We start from the raw sequence: 23,193 nt of genomic DNA on the forward strand, positions 1-23,193 counted from the left end.
CTGTTATAGCACTGGTCTCGTACACACTAATGCTGGGTTCCCACTGCCGTGCGATCTGCTATGCACGTCACACTTGGCCATAAGTAGCTGATAGTGGAATTTTTGTTTATGTCTATCACAATTGTGCCACGATTGAAATCATGGTCTGAATTGTGGAGAAATTACGGTGATTGTATCAGATCTTATCAGATCTTGAGGTCAGTCTCAGCAGTTGCCTTGATCGAAGGCAATTTTTGAACTCTCCAATACAGTTGAACCTCTCGTATCCGGACAAGTCGGGACCGGGGCTCATCCGGATAAGGGATTTGGCCGGATACGGGAGACTCAATGCTTTATACACGTACATATACATACACATGTATTGATGTAGCCCATTGTAGTACCACATGTAGTAATGTGTATACTGCAACCTTTTCATTGTTACACTTAGTAACAGACCCCAAAATAGAGGTTCATGTTTGCAAGAATGAAATCATCTTCTTTTATGAATTCTTGGGATGATTTACCTGTATAATTATGAAGAAATGTATCAAGTAGATCTTGAAAATAAACAGTACGAGTCGACGAAACTACACTTCAAAATTTGATCATCACGGCTCGGCAAAGTCGACTGTAGGTCGCCATTGTTAGATTGAGTTGGGGAAAAAAATCATGGCGAGATTGCGTCCGTATAATAGAGAGATCCGGATAAAGGGAGGCCAGATAAGAGAGGTTCAACTGTACAATCATTGCAATTGCTATGACTGATTTCAAGATCTGAAACCACGATTTCAATTGTGACGCAAATTGTGATAGAGACTTAAACAAAACTCCATGATTGGCTACTAATGGTCAATTGTGGCATGCATAGCTTATTGCATGACAGTGGGAAACCAGCATTAGGAATGTTGCTTGATCGCTGGAGATAAACAGGGAAATAGTGAGATTGTACTCCTACTGTATGTACATGATATGAAAATGGAAAGAATCTTTCCACGGGGCTTCGTATGTCATGTTCTCATGATCTTCTAGCATGTGAAACATATGATGAGAATAAGCTTCTCCAGTGAGTATATTTGAGGGCCCACACATGAAGATGGGAATGAATTGTTTATATGGCTTGTTACAAGAACAAATATGTTATTACAGTGTCTTTGTGCAGGTGTAATGCAGAGCTGCCAAGGTCTTCCTGATTGTGCAGGAGGCTCTCAGATAGTCTGAATGTTTATCTTGTCATGTCCTAGCAAGAGCATGTTAAAGGGATGGTGTAGTTTTGGTTGAGATGGGGGATTCAGCTTTCAACTTTTTGCGAGATGATTAGGAAGCACTTATGAAATTTGAAAGAGCATACAATCCCAGGAGGAATCTGAAGTTCATTTGATGAAAAATTTATTTTGAAATAAATTAGATATTCAGAAATAAAGAGATCCTAATAAAAGGTGGGACCCACCTTTTTATTAGGACCATTTTGTTTTACTTTGTGTTTGGATATCTGAGTCATTTCAAAATCAATTTTCATCAAACAAATTTTGAATACCTCTTAGAATTGTATGCTCTTTCATATTTCATAAGTGGCTTCTAATAATCTCACAAGAAGTTAATATCTGATTCCCCCATCTCAACTGAAACTGTACCATCCCTTTAAAGTCTCCCTGAGTTCAGATCATCTTAGCCCATTGATATGCATGTGATACACAAGTATCTCCCTGATTGCTCTTTGAGATCTCCCTTATTGTATTGAGTAAATGTTGGCAGCCCTAGTAATGTTCATAGCTTGGGATTCATAAATCGTATGCAGAAAAACTTCCCTTCTGACAATACCAATCTGACATTGTGACCTTTCAATTACCCACAGTGTGACCAGATAAAATCTTGGCCTTTGTTATTATAATTATCTATGGTGAAGAGAGGATGAGATCATTCACCAGAAGTTTAATTCCTGAAAGACAAGCAATATCATTTCAATAGCAAAGCTTATTGACTCTTTGTGTACCGCTTTTGCACACTTGACTCAGTTGGCGCTTGCCAACTTCGCATATTTTGCTTAAACACACATCAGTGCACAAACCAATCGATAAATCACAACGTACCACACTACATTGAAAGCGTCACACACACTTCCATTTCTCGTGAATATTTACATCACGGCAAAGTGTCAAATTTTTCTCTTTACAACTTTTCTGATAGAAGCATGAATGCTTCTATGAAAATGTACATGGCTTTGTAGGACACAGAGTGTTTTTCAAAAGAACTCATGCATTGTGGCCTCAGAAAAATGCGGCACGCTGTGGGTTTATACCGTAGCATACAAAGAATTTAACCCTATCATAAAAGTGTAGTTGTCTATATTTCTATAAACCCTACTATAAATTGCGTGATTTTGTTAAATTCGGTGTATAAGATTGCATTATTGTATTATCATTGTTTGTTTGTGAAAGTTTAGGAATAAGGCATTCAGAATGCAATTCATGGACAGTGATGTCTAATTGATAAACAAGGTAAAACAGAAGATGTTGAGTGTTTCTTGAATGTAATAAATATACTTGGAAGAAGTGTCTTTTAGTTGTCATCAGGAGACTCAGAGAAGATAGCAAAACTCTTTCTGTTCCTACAACGTGATACACTTTGCACTTGGCAATTTTCCCAATTCCCACCAGATCTGTCTCTCAGGTTGGGTTTGATACCTCAATAAGAAGATGCATGTCAGCTCAATTTTCTTGTGCATTTTGTAGGGATAAAAGAGAATGACTTTCATAGTGAAATCTGTGAATGCTTTAACGAGTGTTTTTAATGACCTTCTGATAGCTGTTGTACTATGGCAGTTAGCTTCTGTGCACCAACACAGTCAATCATGTAACATTATAATGCATTTACTACCATATATGCTTTCATGTTGTAGAGGCCTTTTCTTATCAAAGTCCTTAGCAATTGTTTACACATTAAGGTTACTACCTTAGATATTTTGACTCTACCTACCCCACAAAACAAGACAAAACAAAACAAAATATCTGATTGCACACAATGTCAGTGGCATTAAAAAAAGAATAGTGCACTAGATGACTTTGTCAGACTTTCCAGATGTTTGGTTCATAAATGAGAAATTAAAAGCATTCCTCTCGAGTTCTGATAGCAGTTTCATGTACCTGCATTGTTAAAATGATTGAGATTAACCGTATTATTTAGTCCATGCCGTCAATCCCTCGTTTGAGGCGAGACCCCACTTCCACGAAGCTGATGGGGTGCTATACCTCACTAAAGATTGTTCGTTTGGGAGTTGGGAGTCGAAGTATTTGTCCATTGCAAATTAACTTTCTGCTCAGGCGTGACAAACCTGGAGGCCAAGCCAGGGTTTAATGACTCAAGCAGCTGTCATATTATGTAAGAGCATGATAAGGATATCTGCCTGTGGCAGACCATTCAAAGTGAACTCAATTTTCTCTATCCTTTCTAAAGTTTTCAATTTTATATATTCTATTGAGAAATTCTATGGTCATCCATTTTACATTTCGAACGAAAAAAATTGACCCGTAAATAACGAAAATACAGGAATAAGAAGGAGAGCATTCCCAGTTTGCCGGTGCTGACAATGTGTAATGCACACGTACACACACGTACACACACACACGCACCATGGAGCTACATAGCCCATGCCAAAACGAAAACAATCTCCTCCTCTCGCGGTGCCCCCCCCCCCCCCCCCCCCCCCTGTGGCGCTGTGGTGATGACTGATGCTTAGATTAGGCCAGGGTCAAGAAACAGGTGTTTTATATCTTTGGTATTTAAGTCATTGATTGCCAAGATATACACTGGCATGATTTACGGGGGTGTAGCCTCTTCAAACGAGAGATTTGCGTCATGCCATATTTGAAGCTGCCATTAATTTAATTTTCTTTCTAGTGAAGTGTGTTTAACAACACCATGTGATGGAATGTAGAAAGGCACTGTAACGAAGACAACTACTTTTTTGACCTAATACATGTAGTGCTGATAATGATAATGATAACAAATGATATGGACTAGCCTTGAGGGGGATACTGTTTTTACTGTAAAACCAGAACCATTTATAGCATGAAACATGTGCAAATTGCCACTTGGATTCAGTGCATTGCATTAAAAAAAAAAAAAAAGCAGTGCATTTCACTTTTGCAAATCTTGGCTTCTCACAAAATTATCAGTAGTGTCCTGCACACAAAAATCTGTGGTTTTACAGTATTGCCTGGAGTAGAATCACTTCTATTGGTTGCACTTGTAGCAAAGAGTATGTGTGCTTGTAACCAGAGTTTGTGTAAGAACAAGCATTCACGCAACATACAAGACGAAAAAACTCCAGTTTATTGCCATCTATTTTACATGCTAAATTTCATTGACTTTCGTCAGTAAGAAGAGACTCTTGCTTTTGGCATGACTTCCATTTTCTTTACAGAACTCTTTGCATCAAATCCGATACCCTTGATCTAGAGATGTATGGCTTTGTTAGTCTTTTGTATGATCACACTATGATGTTGTACTCGTGATAAAGACTTTTTCCAGTGGCATTTCACATACTTGGAATATTTACCATCTAGAAGTGTATATTTCTGTGACTTGTCTATGAAGTGTAATGTTGCTTTGGTAACAAAGGGCTTGTACAATAATATGCAAGCCCAGTTTGTACAGCTGAAAAATAATGTAAATAACTACCAGATGTAAATAGTTATGAGAATCTAACTTTATTATGTGAATGGAAATGTACATGTACTCTTATCGGGGCAATTTTTGTAGATCCTATATATATGAGGAAAGGAGAATAGGCAAATCAAGTGTCTGGTAAATTTTTGAGAAGATTTGAGAGCAGGCATACAGATATTTTCAGGCATTGACCATCTTGGTAGAGAATTTTTGTCCTTCGCATTCAGATATGTCCTGTTGTGTTATCAGAATTGTGTGTACCATTCCCCTGTTCACTCGGCTAATATTCAGAGCATCCTAAACCCATCTTCGAGTCCAACAAGTTGTTGAAGTGAGTCTCGTCCACGCCAGTTTTGCTTCGCTACTTGGCTATAATCGGATGTGCAATGTTGCAGGAACTTGTTTTGGAACCATCCATTTACTCTATGCATGTCCTCATATAAATTCTGTAACAGTAGTTATTGGGTAATCTTAAATGAATTTACCCTCACCAGACATGAGACATCAGAGCAGTTCAATGTATGAGACTTTTGATATGTAAATAAACCTGTTGTGTTTACTCTGCCTCACATTTTTAACTTGTACATTTACTCAATGAATAGACGTAAATTACTAGTCCTCATGGTATGTGTGTGCTGTTGCCTGTATCACTCAGTGTATTCTCCATAGACTGTTGTTTGTATGGCTCTAGATATGGCATAGGCTTGGGAGGCAAAGCATATCTATGGCAGGATTCCTTCTCTCAAGTTCATTTGTTTTTTTGTTATTTTGTCATTATGATGCTCAAATATTGGATTGCAGAAAGAAAGTGGGCATGTGGTCAGCTCAGTGAGAGACGACACTGCATGGAATTTAAGTACGTGGCACACTTTCATAGATCCCAAGTTCTGGGAAGCATACCGATTTTCAACAACAGCTGTCAATTACAGCGTAGGTATCAAATATAGAGGAGATAAATGTGCTGCATTGTTGTGCAAATCTCTATGATCACACTCATGCTGCATGTGTACATGGGACTGATGTAGAGATAGTACAGTTTCCGAATGTTTGTTGTGGCCTATCCTCTTTTCAAGACAAGGCGACCAATGTCAACAAAGAGATTCTTATATCGGGCAAGCCATTGACACTTAGCCCAATGCCCACTGTGCGACCTGAGCCTGCAAGCTGGTGCGAGCTGTATGGGGCGCCAAGTGTCGCATGGCCTATTTCGTTACAAAATGACTGATTTCGTAACGAAATAGGCTATGCAACGCTTAGCACCCCATACACATTTCGTTACGAAATGACTGATTTCGTTACAGAATAGGCCATGCGACACTTGGCGCCCCATACAGCTCTCGCCAGCTCGCAGGCTCAGGTCGCACAGTGGGCATTCGGCTTAACAAAATGGTTGTCTAGTTTCCAGCTGCACCTAATATGAATGATGCGATCTGGCTTCTTGGTGTTTTTACAGGCTCCAAATTCAAATTGACTGCAATGCTGAGAGTAAGTTGAGTTCATTAGGTGTCACAAAATTAAGATAACTGTTCCCATAAATTCAATCAATGGGGTTGTTAAACCTGAACAATTTCAAAGAAATTTGTGTGATGAGGTGATAGGAACTAAAGTTTATTTCAGAGTAGCATATGTCAACTTTCATGTCAACACAACCATGTATTTCCTGTTTAAGACTACTTTCCCATGCTTCTCTGTACTACATCAGATTTCAGAGCATCAAGGTGCTCATCTCTTAATGTCAAGTTTGAAATTATGCAAAAGATGAAAGAGTGCGTGAGCCGTTGTTTACACCAACTCAGTTGAGAAAAAAAGGTGCATGTAATAAACAGTGGGGTCATTCACAAGTATTCAGGAATTCACACAATGCCATAGGAATTACTAACTGATGATGATGAACATGGGAAATGTGAAACACAGGCTGGTGTTTCAATTCAAGGCAAAAAAGGCTATGCTATCGGCTAGAACTTACGCACACTTGAAAATGCTTACGGCATTCTTCGGGTTCATTTTGGGGGATACGAAATGAATATGCCACATAATTTAGCATTACCATAATGATATGATTTCAATTTTGATTGCATTTTCAATTTCAGTAATCTATTACCATGCCTTCCTGGCATACAGAGCATGACCTTTCCATTGCGGGTGAAAAAAAAAAAAAAAGAATTGGAGAATTTCATTACAGAAAATCGTTTTCGCCAGTACTCATTCCCATTGTTCATGAGTGCGTTTTAAATGTACACATAGGAAATCATCCAATATATTGGACGCTCTATATATAGCTGGTGGATGAGAACTGTTACAAATTCTTGATGACATCATTGCTTGCAGAGTTGTAGCACAAATGGTGGTATTACTCTTGCTCTACTGAACATATGCAGTGATTCAGGAATATGAGCTTTTTTTTTCTTTCCCTTTCAAAGTTCTTTTTTTTTTCTTTATACGATAATATTGTGTTGCACATAGAGCAACTAGTGTACTTGCAAGACCAAAGCTGAGTAAACAATGTAGCTTCTGTCTGTGCAACCACTAATGATATGACATAAAACTTTCAACCAAAGACTTTTTTTCTGAGGTTGAAATGTCTAAGACGATACAGGTGCTGGTTCACGTTGAAAACTCACAAGTGAGAATAAATGTCGACACACATGCTGTACTTCATATATTAACTCCCAGCCATAAAGGGTAATGGTTGCCAGTGATGGGGGTAGAGATAATGACCCCTGTGCTCAGGAAGGCAATGAAACAGGACATGATTAAATTTGATTTGATGTGTGATGAATTTATGTGATACAAGTCTGATGAGGTTCATGAGCCTGCAGTCTATATGAAAAAAAAAAAAGTGAATATGAAAAAGTATGAAAAATCGATATGAATCCTTTTTTGGACTTGACAATGGTGTAAATTCATGCAATGTCTCATGTACCATCATCACTTCGGAATCCCCAATATAAATGCCCTAGATAAAGATGATGTAGTCAGCAAATGTAATTGAGACTTGGATAACAAGCTCTTTGTAACTTTTTTGATATTGATATATCCTGTGATTTCAAAAGTTTTGCCATTATAGTGACATTTTTTTTTTTTTTTTAGTCATTGGACTTCATTTCTTTGTAACCCCACATTCCTTATAAGTAAAGCTTTCCAATTTGTCTGCACAAGGCAATCCTCATATCAGTCCCACCCATTTTTTTTTTTTTTTTGACAAGCTGTTTTCAGCTGCGTAAGTTTGGAGCATTTTAACACTGCAAGGTCCAAGGACTTACCTGCAGTTCACTTGTGGTTCCTAGCTGACAATTTGTAACCCAGATGAAAAAAAAAAAGAGAATAAAGTTGTCCTTATCTTCTTTTTACATATTTAGCAGTCCTTCAGTTTGATCTTTTCAGAGCTTTTTTCCCCTCCTTTTTGATGAACTTGAGAAAAAAATGTGAATGAGCCTCGTTTAAGATATATGATCTATATAAAGCTCTGTTGTCACAAGGTTGAAAATGCTTGTACTGTATCTCACACGCATCCTGTCATTCAATAGATCCAATTGTGAAGAAATTAATGCTACCAGTAGCATCCTTTGTCTTTGCTATGTGATTACATGTAGTTAGATCATATGATTAAGGAAGTTATAGTTGTAGACTTCATGTATTGGTGAGAAGTGTGGACCACATGGTAAAATAGATTCATGTGTATGAATGTTATACATTGTATACAGACCCAAATGCCTTATGATATCCTGAAATGTTATGTAAAATGCATATATGGTTATGCTATAAACTATTTATCATACATTTACAGAAGATGCTTACAAACTCCCACCCCAAATAAGCCTTAGGTGCTTTCACAAGACCTTGCCAGAGACAAAAAGGTGTAATTTTGGATATTGTTATTTCAGGCAAGGTTCTCTCTGGGGAAGCTTTGCTAATACAGCTGTAACATGCACCAGCTAACCAATACACCCCACTGCTAATGTTAAAGGTTGCCTATGTCAATAAGTTTCTCATCTGTGTGAATTGTGTTCTATCATTATCAGTCTGAATCATTGTCATTGTCATTTTATCCCATCTGTACAGCATGTAACTTCCTGCAGTTCTCATAGTATTTTTTTCTTTTTGTATCATTGAATGAGAAGCTTGTTGGTTCCTTGAAGCAACTAGTGCCACTATACCAAGCTTAGATTTTTGAGCTGTATCATACAGTGCATATTTGGGCACCCTTTCTACTGTGTTGAATTTGATTGAAAATATATTAAAAAAAGACATTTTTCTGACTTGGAATTTGTGTGACGAGTTTGGTGTTGTGATGGTACAGTTGTCAAATTCTGTGTCGGACGGGATATGTATTTGTTCAGGGTAAACATTGCTATAACAATGACTTAAAGGGATGGTACAGTATTGTTGGAGATGAGAATTGGGCTCTTTAACTTTTTTTGTGAGATACCAAGAAAACAGTTGTGAATAATAGTACAGAATATACCATTTTAAGAGGAATTCAAAGTTGATTTGATGAAAATCGTGTTTGAAATGGCTGAAACATCCAAAAACAAAGTAAAACAAAGCGATTGTAATAAAAGGTGGGTCCCACATTTTATTAATATTAGGATTGCACTGTTTTGGATATCTCAGCTATTTCAAAACCAATTTTCATCAAATAAAAGAATTCCTCAGGGAATTACATGCTCTTTCATACTACATTTCATAAGAGGTTTCTCATCTCACCAAAAAAACAAAAACAAAAAAAAAACATGTTAGAAACCTGAAGTTAGGTCTCAATCAAAATTATACGATCCCTTTAAAGACCTTTGTATACAATTAACTTTTAATTAGAATCAGGTATTTCTGTACTCAGTATGTCAGTCCTCCCGCCCCCCAACTGACAATCGGAGGCTTAGGGTGGGATTTCACGGAGCACGCGAACGATTTGCGAAGGACGCGAATGACAAAATCCAACATTCGGAAAAGTTTTTCTCCGAATGTTTTCCGACAATGAAGCCGAAAACTATTCTTGCGCAATTTGTGCGAAGTTCCCACGACGTATGTGCGATTGTCGTGTGTATCATTGCTAAAGTACAGCATGTTACGTACACGAAGAACACGCGACGGAAATGCGAACAACGAAACATTTTCAATAATCATGGGAGAAAATGTAGCAAGGAGAGGTGGAAGCAAGAAAAAAATCAACTCAAAAAGCTTTCTTGAGTTGATTTTTTTTCCCCTGTATTTCTCCTTTCTTTTTCTCTCATTTCTCTATCGTGTGTTTGCCTACATTTTTCCCCCTAGGACGTATCTCCACTAGTAAAGCATTTGTTCCTTTTTTTTTTTGCAGTTCCTCCAACACATAATCTCTATAGTTCAAATGAAATTTACATACTTAAGATTGATTTTAAGTGTATTCTGCAATTTTTTTTTGTATATCAAATATTCTTTCTCTTTGCTAGTCTTTAATTTCTTTTGTTACTATAGTTGTTAATATTTAATTGTTTGATGTTTAGATGTATACTACGATTTTTATTTGTAGAAAACGTACAGGGCATACATCCCTCAAACGTGCGCTAAACGTTCGCGAGAATGTCTCAAAAGGTACGCGAACAGTTCGCGATTACGTCGTAAAATGATCGGAAAAACTTCGCAGATTTCGCGTAACATACGCGAGACATTCTGCGAAGTTTCGGAGTCTGTTTGGGGTTTCACGAACATTTTGCGAACATCGCGCGTGTCTTGCGAAGGTCTTGCGCATATGACGAAGCTTTAAAGACACTTTCGAGAACAATTCACGAGCAAATCCCGACTAAGTGTGCGGAAAAGGTTCGCAAAAAATTTCAAACTTTTTTGAAATTATCGCCGAAGTAAAAACGACATTCGCGAACAATTGACGACGCTTCCGAACCCTCACGTTTGTTTGGCGATCTTTTGCAGACTAAAATGCGAATGCTGGATTTTGCCATTCGCGTCATTCGCAAATCGTTCGCGTGCTCCGTGAAATCCCACCCTTACTAGTATCTGAACGATCCCCAAAATGCAAACATTTCAGCGTTCCACGAGTTGTGATGAGTTTCGAGGAAATCTGAGCAGACAAGCTCCAGAGACTCGCACCAAGACCCACCAAAGGCGATGCCAATGCCAGAAAAGCCCAGAACCCTGTACTCACGCTAACCCCGTCCGATGACTGTTAAAACATCGGACACTCGACAGACTGTCATAAGACGTCGACTGGACACGCCCGACCACACAAATCTGATGTACGTCAGACTGACTCGACTTGCGACCGGAGATGGCAACCGATAACGAACAAAGGAGATTCAAGAGATGGAGTTCCATCTGGCTAACATTATAATCAACCAGCTGTCAGTTTTCTGTTGATGCACCAAAGAATTTCTGAGGTGCATTCGTGCCTTGGATGATCGGGGTTCGATGCCGCCGTCTCTCTCAGCAATCTGAAGATTCTTTTTGGACTCTAACGTAATGTCGTGTATATTTTGCTCGTTCACTCATTAAACGAAGTGAAACTTCACCTAATGATTGTGATTAAAGCATATGAAACAAAATTCAACCCCGTCCTGAAATATGTGCGAAAGTTTAAATCTGAACTGCATGTGGTGAAAGTATTTGAAACTGTACTCTCCTGGAAATCATTTTTCCGATTTATTTCTACGAATGAAACTTATATGGTATAATCTTCCATGATAGTGCTTTCTAAATTGATATGTCCGATTAGTGTCCAGACATGTCCAGTCTAGTGATTCTGATATTGACGCTGTAGTTATTTTGGCAATGTTTGCACAATTTCTTTCGCTCATCCCCGTGCCCAGTATATATATATATATATATATATATATATATATATATATATATATATTTCTTAGTAGCTATGACAAAAAATAATTCCCATCACTAAGATACAGTTTCTTTGATAGAGAGTGGCTTGTCATTAAAGGGCGTATCTCACTGGAGGAGACGTCGTCGCGTCGTGCAACTCAAGAGACAAAACAAAAACAAAAAAAAAGAGAGAGAAGAAGAAAAGAAAATCGGCTTGCACGCGCTCTCATCAAAGAGACCCCACAGCGACTTGCAAGATGTCTCCAAACAAGATGATTATTCGTCCAGAAGTCACGGAGACGTCTCCTCGACGACCGGGCCGGGAAGTCGCCAAAGATTCTTCCGCAAAGTCGGAAACGTCTCGGAGACCTTGTGAATAATTAGTTTCCGCGACTTGGCCGCGACCGAGACGTCGCGCAGATGTCGCGGACGCGTCTCCGCGACGAGCTGGAGACTGGAAAGAGTCTCTGAAGAAATCTAAAATGTTCGATTTTCTCGCGACTCTCTGAGACTCGGCTACATTCCAGGAGACGTTGCGGATACGTCTCGTGACTATCATAGGGAGATTCAATCACCAACAGGTCACCAATTAGTCTCTAGCATAATGAGATAGCCCAAGGAGGTTCGAGAGATGGAGTTACAACTGACTATAATTATTCAATCAGCTGTCAGTTTTCTATGGACGGACAAAAGAATTCCACAGGTGCATTTGTGCCTTTGATGTTCCATGCTTGAAGCCGCCATCTTTCTGAGCAATCTGAACATAATATAAAGTGTTTGAAATTTTACCCTCATGGAAAGCCGGTTTTATCACTTTTCTCCTTATTTCCGCCAAATGAAACTAATATGGTATCAATTTCAAGTATAGTTCTTTATAAATTAATACGTCAGATTAGCGTACAGACACGTACATTCGAGTAATTTTGATATCTATTTTAGTAATATTTGAACAATTTCTACTCGCGCACCCCGGTGCCTTTACCATTGTCTACCGCCCATTGTTTGTAAGTAGGGATAGCGAAAAGTAATTGAACCATCACAAAGACATATCCTCCTTGGAAAGTGGCCGGTGATTACAGTATGTAATGAGACACGAGTCAATTGTCTTCGCATCTGAGCGGCAGATCCAGTTTGACACATACTTCAAATATTTTTGAGTGGCGGCTTCGAGCATGGGATCAACGCGAATAAGACTGTTGTGACTCCATTTCTCGAACCTCCTTGGATAGCCTATACATGTATCATTCATAAAGACATACCCTCCAGGCAGGGTACGGGTATGACTTGACGGCATCCTTGCCTATAAGTTGTGCTTATTCAGTTTCAAAAATCTGCTTTCTAATAACGACCACGTGAGGAGTAGCTCTGCGTTTAAGAGCAGATGCTTGTCTGTACACTTCATTAATCCTTGTACGCATTTCCTGGTAATAGTCAATACATGTAGGCCTTCTATATACCTTCGCGCAACTGAAATTCGATTTCTGAACACGAAATTTTATAACCAGGGCATTAGAAAAACCTACTTATATGCACACTGTCTAAAACATATTCATTATCATGATGTTCATATATAGCCTAATTCGTTATTATTAACTACTTCTGGTACAAACAAACAAAGCAAACAATAATGTACATGCGTGGATCACTAAAATATTAATCCAAACTCATAAGAGTAATCGGTACTGTCTGACGCCGATTGCAGCTTTAGAAAGTGATTCTCAAATAACAAATATCAATATTCAACAATCATAGCATTACCCGAAAACCAAGTGAATCAAAAACAAAACAAAAATAAAAAACAAGGAAAATTAGTATCTCATTTCATGCAGAACTTATTAAGCCGGGCTATTTAGGTATTTAGAGCCGGAGGGGAGCGGGACCTCCCAGTCCCCATTTAGATCTCGACCGTCGACTGCGCGATCACTATTGAAAATTGAAACATACGTTGCCTGTGACATAATCTAAAGAAATTAAAAGTTTATTTTCAAGAAATTATCATTTTTGCTAGATTATGTTATTTATGCATAAACTCAGACTATTTGCTATAAATCCCTAAACTAAGCTCAAACAGGTACATTTGTGTGTGTGTGTGTGTGTATATATATATACATGTAGATGTTCGTTCTATAAGTGTTCTTATAGCAAATGTGAGTACTACACTAAAAACATTGTGCCGTAAAAAGAAAAAAAAAGAATCTTGAGTACTTTATTGGTTTTCAGAATTTTTATGTATTTCTTTATTTTTCGATGAAATTTGTCAGCGGCATTGTTGCAAGCATGAATATAATATAATTATATTAATTGATTTAAATCAATGAAACCAAAATAATCATGCTTTTATGAAATTTTGACCGTATAAGCACAGTATGCATTGAACTATACAAGAATTCACTTTTTGAGCATTTTTTTTTTTTGTGTGTGTGTGTGTAACGTGCATGGTCATATCTATGTATAACCTTAATTCGGAACCGCAAATTTGGTGTCAAAAGATTTGAAAGACTTGAAAGAAAAAATTCATAAAACATCGCGGTGATGGCTTTTTGCAATGGCGACACACCGCGCGGAAGGTCGGGGGACCTAGTTAGGGTCAACATAATATTATCATACACCCATTAAAGATAACCAACCCCTAAGAAAATTGTGGATTGAGTGAAAGCAGCGACATTAGTAGAACACATCAGTGGAAAGTTTGAGGAAAATCGGACAATCGATGTAAAAGTTATGAATTTTTAAAGTTTTGGTGTTGGAACCGCTGGATGAGGAGACTGCTTGAGGTTTTGACTACGTTTTTGAGCTGCTTGCATTGGTAGTTGAGGTCGTCTTAAATTTTCGAATTAAACGTTTAGTGATCTGCCTCATTGACGTATAGACCCTACTAATGAATTGAATTTAAAATGACAGTATATAATGATAACGGCCTGTATAGTATTGTAAATAAAAAGGGAAAAAGAGAACTTGAGCATAAACCTGAAAACTGCACTATACTTGACATCTGCGTGAGCAGAGTTTGGGAAAAAGATGGCAATTTTGAAGGGTGTTAATTCATTCACGCCCGGCGCCACGTTTTTAAAAGTGTATGGGGGAACGGTTTTTCTGTGAACGACATTACTGTATAAAGAAAATACAAATAAAGAAAATTCAAGATTCTTTAGTTTTCTAGCACGATTAGCACTTGACTAACCATTTTCAGAAAGCAGAGGAAATAATTATATCAGTTTCAATTTGATGGAATGCGTAATTTTCATGGTTTTTTTTGTGTGGAATTCCCTTTATATTTTCTTGAAGGCAGAGGTATACTTCTAACTTTGTGGGACTCTACCAGTAGATTGAGCTGCTTGCATTGGTAGTTGAGGTCGTCTTAAATTTTCGAATTAAACGTTTAGTGATCTGCCTCATTGACGTATTGGCCCTTATACTAATGAATTGAATTTAAAATGACAGTATAGGCAGAGCTACCAGGTCTCACGCATTATGAGTGAGACTCAAGCATTTAGGGTCTGTCTCACGCATGACACCCATTTTTCTCACGCATTGTGAGCATAGCTTAACAAAGGATAAAGCTAGTGAGAGTTGCAATTGAATTGGCATACACTGTATTTCCCTTTTGTTTTTCAAAATAAGTAAAAAATAGTCACTTAAGTATGCACCAGCTTGCACCATTTAGAGCTAAAAATTGAAAAAGCTCCCAACCGTGGGAGGGTGGACACCCTCCTCCCACACCCTCCCCTCACTCACTCGCTCACGCACATGCGCCAAGATGCTGATCGAGTCATGAAAATCTCACTCATAAAAATTTTTTGAACTTGGCATCTATGGTATAGGCCCTATAGGGCCTATGACCTATGCCATGAAATAAAATGTTTAATATTCGACACAAAACTTCTTGTGGGTGTTTCTTTTTCTTTTAAAGCGAATGCAGGCCAACATCAAATTTATATTGCTTTGGACTAAAAACACACGTTCACATGACTATAAAGATTCACTTTGAAATCTGCAGTTATTTCAACATTTACAGAGCATAAAGTTAGAGACACTTGACAAAATGTTCGTATGTGTAGTAGAAATCAACAATGAAGATCGCCTTTTTGTATCTCGCCAGGGAGGGGAGAGATTGGGTCTTATTTATTGTAATGTGATTCAAACCACAAAATCACCAGAATATCGAATAGATTGTAAGACAAAAATGAGATGAACGTATAGATGAATAAAACATCGATACTGTATGGTCGTGAGCGAGAATGTCGGGCAGTTGAATTTGAGACATTATTGCGCTGGCAGTGCGAAACCCGATAACAGATAGTAAATACAGTACATTGTAAATTCGGTTTGTTTACGAGCTGTCACCAGCAGCACACAGTTCAACCACCTGACCTAAGCAACGATCCACTATGGAGGCAGTATCATTATTCTTCAAAGTTACTCTTCCTGAATACCTCAAGGCTCTACCCATTCCAGAGACAATTGCCGGACTTTTACAACTCACAGGTAAAGATAACATGTCTGGCCTACAGTCAGATTCGACACCTGCAGTTGGTGGTCGCCAACCAAAGCCAAGGAGGTACTGTAAGCTACTGTACTAGGCGAGCCTATATACCTCCTTGCCAAAGCGCACCGCCACCGGCACCAGGGACGCGAAGCCACCTCCCTGCTTTGTATCACCCAGCGAAGAGGGGTGGGCGGAGAAGGCAGGAGCCCCTCGCTCTGTGCCCCGTACTCCTCCGGTGATCCGTTGAAAAGACTGAAATTGATTATTGTGTTGGCCACTTGTGGGTTCAGTGAGCTAAATATAGTGCACACCTACTATACATTTCTATTTTCTAAGTGCAGTTGCCACCACCACACAAATGTTTTTATAATCAACGATCAGGAAGTACGTACTGAGTACGTACACGTTCGTTGATGTATAATGTCTATTTTGCATAATGCACAAGCGTACATTTTGCCAGCATTGTTTTCACCGTTTTCGCGGGCATGTGTCCATTCAGGTTGAGAGAGAATGTAGTAGGGAATTTACTACCTTCTTTCACATGTTGGTGTTTAAGAACCCCTTTGTCCGTTCCAAAGAGATTATACACTGGTCTGTTTGATTCTTCCCTTGTTGCAGCTCTCATCGTTCGCAATAGGACATCTTGCGTAAGGAATAATTCTGGTTGGCTGAATAACTCGACCTGCGGGTAACCCGACATTTATTACAAGCCGAACCCTGGACAGCTCGAGCCAATCCAGTTAGTCCATGGGCCAAGACCCGAAAAATGGGTTGTCGGTACCATCTGAGGTGGCACAACCTTTTTGGTGTCAGTTTGTTTGTCGGGCATAGATATGCTTATCAAGCTATGATAGCATTTCCAAATGAGTAGCTTAGTCATAATAAATGAATTTTTAACCAATTTGGTCTCGTTTTTATATCCCTGTACTTCTGAATCGAAACTAAACCGCTATACAAAGAAGAGCACTGCCTTCTGTATGTCCACAGGTGTTCTGTTGTAAACGCGGTGCGCTTAGTCTTTATTCAAGGCAGCGAAGGGAATATCAAAAGGGTTATGATGTCCGCAGCTGTCACGCGGTGCGCTTAGTCTTTATCTAGACCAATGTACCGTTATCATATCTGAAGTTCCTCATAAAAGGGAATATCTATACTGTTTTTATGCTACCCTATCAACAAATACATCAGTTTTAAACAAAAATCACTCTGTTCATTTACAATATCATTCATTATAGTATATCGTAGTGTACCGGTACATTGTTTTTGCATTATCTTATATTGTTGGAGGGAAATAAAGCGACATTGGCGTGGTATCAGCGTTTTCACCATAGCGTTTTCGCCGGAAAATGATAAATAATTGAAAGATACGGTAAAATTCACAAGGAATTGCTTTTGTTGTTGTTGTTTTTAGATAAAAGGATATACACTGTATCATACGCTTTGGATATTCCCTTCGCCGTCTAGAATAAAGACTAAGCGCTGTGGACATCATAACCTTTGGATATTCCCTTCGCTGCCTTGAATAAAGACTAAGCGCACCGCGTTTACAACAGAACACCTGTGAACATACCATAGAGCTGCATTTTACAGCTCTATGGAACATACAGAAGACAGTGCTCTTCTTTGTATAGCGGTTAGTTTCGATTCAGAAGTACAGGGATATAACAACGAGACCAAATTGGTTAAAAATTCATTTACTATGACTAAGCTACTCATTTGGAAATGCTATCATAGCTTGATAAGCATATCTATGCCCGACAAACAAAATGACACCAAAAAGGTTTTGCCACCTCAGATGGTACCAATATCTGGCCTGGCCCATGGACTAAGTGGCTTTAGAGGCTACGTAGTTTTGACATCCTACTCTTTGGTGATATGAGGTTATATGTATGGTATTGTAATTTCTCATAACGTTTGGGCTTCTCTGCGACGCCATTACGGTTAAACTTTGGCCATAAATGTTTTAAGTTTATTCGTTCCTTGTTATTTTTTTTTTCACCTCTCTTCCAAGTCCCATGTCACTGCGACTAAGGGGGGGGGGGGGGGTGGGGGTGGGGGGTGGGGGAGGGGGTAGCTAGACAGAAGATCTGTCCGTCCGGCGCCGGAGGAGTCTTTTATTTATTCATTAATTTTTTATTTTTTTTTTACGTTATCGCTCTCCTCCGGAGGGGATCCGTCAAGTCTCCGCGGAACATTTCCCCGACGACCATATTACACAGACCGATCTTTCGGTCAAGAGGGGGGGGGGGGGGGGGGGAACAAACAAAATTAAAGACTATAAATTTCCACTTTTGTCCACAATTTTGTAGATTCGTTTTAGATGCCAGCTTATCCTGACTATGATGATCACAGTGGGTGGTTGATTGGTCCTAAAAGAAATGCTCGGGGAAAAACAAAACAAAACAGAGTTTTATGGCATATAACACCGCACAGTGCCAATCGGGGACTTCAGAGTGATTCCTTGAATACCCCCTTGCATACAGTATGATTGTGTACGGGGGTATGAAAAAATCGCTTCCCCCCCCCCCCCCCCCCCCCTTTTGCTGCCACTTCGTGGTTTCATCAGTCGCCCTCCCCCCACCCCCTCCCCCGTTCCGCCGGCCCTTTTATTGAATGTAGGCATATAATGCTATGTATACGATGGTCCATTCAAAATAACAACAGTTAATCAACTTGCCTTAATTCAGGTATTCTGGTGGCACTTCTCATGTTAAAAATGAATGTCCACATTTCGATTTCCATTTTATTATAATTATAGGGCTACTAATTTTATACGCAACATGTCTCTATAAAATACATAATACTGATAGGCCAATAGGCCTTTACAACATTCCACATTGCTCTGTGACCGCTTAGCCAAATTGAATGGGGTTTTCTTCAAAATAGAGCTAAAATGATATAATTATTATAAGACCCTGAAGTAGCATGCGAAAATAAATTTGATTGTATTTTTTTTTTTTGGGGGGGGGGGGGGGGGGGGGACATGACTGTATACAGTGGTTTTGCCCAGTCGGACATCAAGTGTCATTTTACAATGCTGTATAGAAGACAGTAATTTAGATTGAATTTTGCCTTTAAAAAGCGGAAAATAAACATGTTCAAAAACTTCCCAGCTTGCCCAGGCTCGCTTGCCAATAGACCGGTTCTGTAATGTATCCAGATTTTACACATGCTTCGTTCACATAAGTTGCCCTTATAACAACTTGCCGCAAAGCTGCTATAGGAGACTTGCCCGACCTCAAAGTTGAGCAACACTGGGCCGGATGCATAAACGCTAGCAATTGCTTGTGCTAGCCTTTTACTCGAATCCGTATGCATAAAAACAAGCAATTGCTTGTGAGCAGAAGCTTTTGCTAACAAGCACAAGCAATTGCTTAGAGACCAAGCATTTGCTTAAAAACGTATGCATAAAACATACCTTTTGCTTGTTCGTGCTAGCAATTGCTTACGATTTTCCAAGCTCTGTGAATGAGCTTGAGCTTTTGCTTATCTGAGAGGTTCCCTTTTAAGTATCATTTTCATATTCATGGAAGAAAGACCACACTTGGGAAGGAGTGGTATAAAATCTACAAGAAATTACTCATAAGTAGAGTAAGAAATTTTTCATGTCAACGGGAATGTCCAGTGGTAAGCACGCAAAATGTGGTGAAAAACAGGTAGGATGTCTGACTTCGGTGGAGAGCAAGACGCCTCTCCACGTGCGATCTGGCAGATCTGGGCTACTGTAAGCAGTGATGGGAATCAGCCAGTAATACGTGTGTGTGTGTGTGTGTGTGTGTGTGTGTGTGTGTGTGTGTGTATAGTTGTGTGTGTGCGTCTGTGTGTACATTTATGAGTGTCATTTAATAGCTCTTCTGCTATGTCAGGAAATGTTTCTGCACACACATGCCCTTTCAAATACATGCTGCCACACTCGCCTTTGTTCTTGTGTTCGCACAGGCGTGACGTCCCTTTTGTTGAAAACGCAAGCAATTGCTTGTGCGGGACAAGCAAAAGGTATAAGCACTAGCAAAAGGTTATGCATATGGATTTGAGCAATTGCTTGAGCTAGCCCTTTTGCTAGACGAGCTTGTGCTTTTGCTTGAAGCAATTGCTTTCAAGCAATTGCTTGTTTATGCATTCGGCCCACTGTCTTGTAGGCGAAGTCTACCCGGCATGAATTTTCCTAGGGGTTTAATGGAAGGGAGCATTGAATGAAATGCTTCGTTGCTATATAGGTTTAAAAGAGATAACCATATAGAGTTTGATAAATCACAGAAACTGTATATTGCTATACCAAGGATGTTTAAAAGTTGGAGTTCTAAGGCTGGCTGTAATAAATCAAACATTAACGTGTTGTTAGTTTTCTATTGATGCACGAAGCGCATTTTGGGTCTTGTGCCTTGGAGTGATCGATGTTCGATGACGCCGTCTTGCTGAGCAATCTGAAGATTCATTTTGAACGTTCACGTAATAAAAAATGTTGACTATATTTTGCTTGTATTCATTAAATGAAGTGAAATCTTTTAATGATAAAGCATGTAAAATAATTAAGTCAATTCCGTCTAGAAATTTTTGCAAAAGTGTAATATCAGGGCTGCATCACGATTGTGAAAGTGCGAGGGCCCCATGTCTTCACCATTATGGGTGCGTTTATCAACTCCCTTTGTCGGCAGAAACATGGTTTTCCAAACAGCTTTCAAGGAATTTTTACGAGTTGATAAACGCAAAGCTGTTTTGAAAGCCCTTTCGGAAAGCCTTTTCGAAAGCCGCAAATTTGTGGCTTTCCAAACAGGTTTCCTAAATAGGTTTTCAGAAACCTGTTTGTAAAAGCCTTTTGAAGTTGATAAACGCAAAGCTGTTTTGAAACGGCTTTGTAGTATTGTACTGCAGTTACGAACAATGCACGCCTTATAATTATTATGACCTCTTCTCCTCGGGTCGAATTTCGCAATGCAGCTGTGCAGTGACAGGCCAGTTATCGTATTCGCGAAGAGTGGATAAACGCAACTATTTTGGAAGCCGTTTCTAAAGGGCTTATAGAAACGGCTTTCGAAAGGGCTTTGGAAACGTCTTTTGAAAGCCGTTTAAACAGGGGAAAGTTGATAAACGCAGCCAAAGTCACGTATCATTAAATTTTGGCAAAAAGTAATTACCATCACATACCATCCTTAGAAAGTGGCTGGTGATTATGTAATGTGACACGAATCAAATTACAATATATCTTCCTATCTGAGCGACAGATCCACTTTGGCACATGCTTCATATATTTTCGAGTGGCGGCATCGAGCATGAACTGCGTTCAGACCAAGGAGGTTTTATACATGGAGTTCCAACTGGCTGTAATACCCAAACAGTTGTCAGATTTCTATTGATGTACAAAAGAATTCCACAGGTGCACTTGTGCCTTTGATGATCGATGTTCCAAGCCGCCGTCATGCTGAGCAATCTGAAGAATCATTTTGAACGTTATCATAATGTTGGCCGTATTTTGCTTATTTATTTATCAAATGAAATGAAATTTCACTTAATAATAAAGCATGTAAAACAAAAGTCAATTCCGTTCAGAAATTTGCGCAAAAGTGTAAATCAGAGCTGTATTATGTGAAACTGTTGAAAACTGTACCATTCTGGAAAGCTGGTTTTATCACTTTTCGACTTAACTTCCCCAAATGAAAGTAACATGTAGTAATCTTCAAGTATAATTCTTTATTGATAGACATATCAGATTAGTGCCCGCGTATGCCCAGTCGAATAATTTTCATCTTCATTTCAGCATTTTTTTCCCTCAATTTCTGTTCGCGCATCCTCGTGTCTGTACCACCTATGATATGAAGAAGGGATAGCGAAAAGTAATTACCATCACAAAGACATACCTTCCTTTGAAAGTGGCTGGTGATTATGCAATGAGACACGAGTCAATTATTGTCTTCGTATCGGCGGGGCAGATCCTATTTGGCAGTGACATACTTCAAATATTTTTGAGCGGCGGCTTCGAACATAGATCAAAGGGAATAACTCTGTTGTGACTCCATCTCTTCAACCTCCTTGTAGTCCATGAGCCAGGCCAGATATTGGTACCATCTGAGGTGGCAAAACCTTTTTGGTGTCATTTTGTTTGTCGGGCATAGATATGCTTATCAAGCTATGATAGCATTTCCAAATGAGTAGCTTAGTCATAGTAAATGAATTTTTAACCAATTTGGTCTCGTTGTTATATCCCTGTACTTCTGAATCGAAACTAACCGCTATACAAAGAAGAGCACTGTCTTCTGTATGTTCCATAGAGCTGTAAAATGCAGCTCTGTGGTATGTTCACAGGTGTTCTGTTGTAAACGCGGTGCGCTTAGTCTTTATTCAAGGCAGCGAAGGGAATATCCAAAGGTTATGATGTCCACAGCGCTTAGTCTTTATTCTAGACGGCGAAGGGAATATCCAAAGCGTATGATACAGTGTATATCCTTTTATCTAAAAACAACAACAACAAAAGCAATTCCTTGTGAATTTTACCGTATCTTTCAATTATTTATCATTTTCCGGCGAAAACGCTATGGTGAAAACGCTGATACCACGCCAATGTCGCTTTATTTCCCTCCAACAATATAAGATAATGCAAAAACAATGTACCGGTACACTACGATATACTATAATGAATGATATTGTAAATGAACAGAGTGATTTTTGTTTAAAACTGATGTATTTGTTGATAGGGTAGCATAAAAACAGTATAGATATTCCCTTTTATGAGGAACTTCAGATATGATAACGGTACATTGGTCTAGATAAAGACTAAGCGCACCGCGTGACAGCTGCGGACATCATAACCCTTTTGATATTCCCTTCGCTGCCTTGAATAAAGACTAAGCGCACCGCGTTTACAACAGAACACCTGTGGACATACAGAAGGCAGTGCTCTTCTTTGTATAGCGGTTTAGTTTCGATTCAGAAGTACAGGGATATAAAAACGAGACCAAATTGGTTAAAAATTCATTTATTATGACTAAGCTACTCATTTGGAAATGCTATCATAGCTTGATAAGCATATCTATGCCCGACAAACAAACTGACACCAAAAAGGTTGTGCCACCTCAGATGGTACCGACAACCCATTTTTCGGGTCTTGGCCCATGGACTATTGGTTCAAACCAAGGAGGTTCGAGAAATGGAGTCACAACAGTCTTATTCGCTTTGATCCCATGCTCGAAGCCGCCACTCAAAAATATTTGAGGTATGTGTCAAACTGGATCTGCCGCTCAGATGCGAAGACAATTGACTTGTGT

This window comes from Diadema antillarum, unplaced genomic scaffold, assembly GCF_040938485.1.
Source record: "Diadema antillarum isolate AM-2024a unplaced genomic scaffold, OU_Dant_1.0 seq00000764_RagTag, whole genome shotgun sequence".
In the NCBI taxonomy this organism is placed as follows: domain Eukaryota; kingdom Metazoa; phylum Echinodermata; class Echinoidea; order Diadematoida; family Diadematidae; genus Diadema; species Diadema antillarum.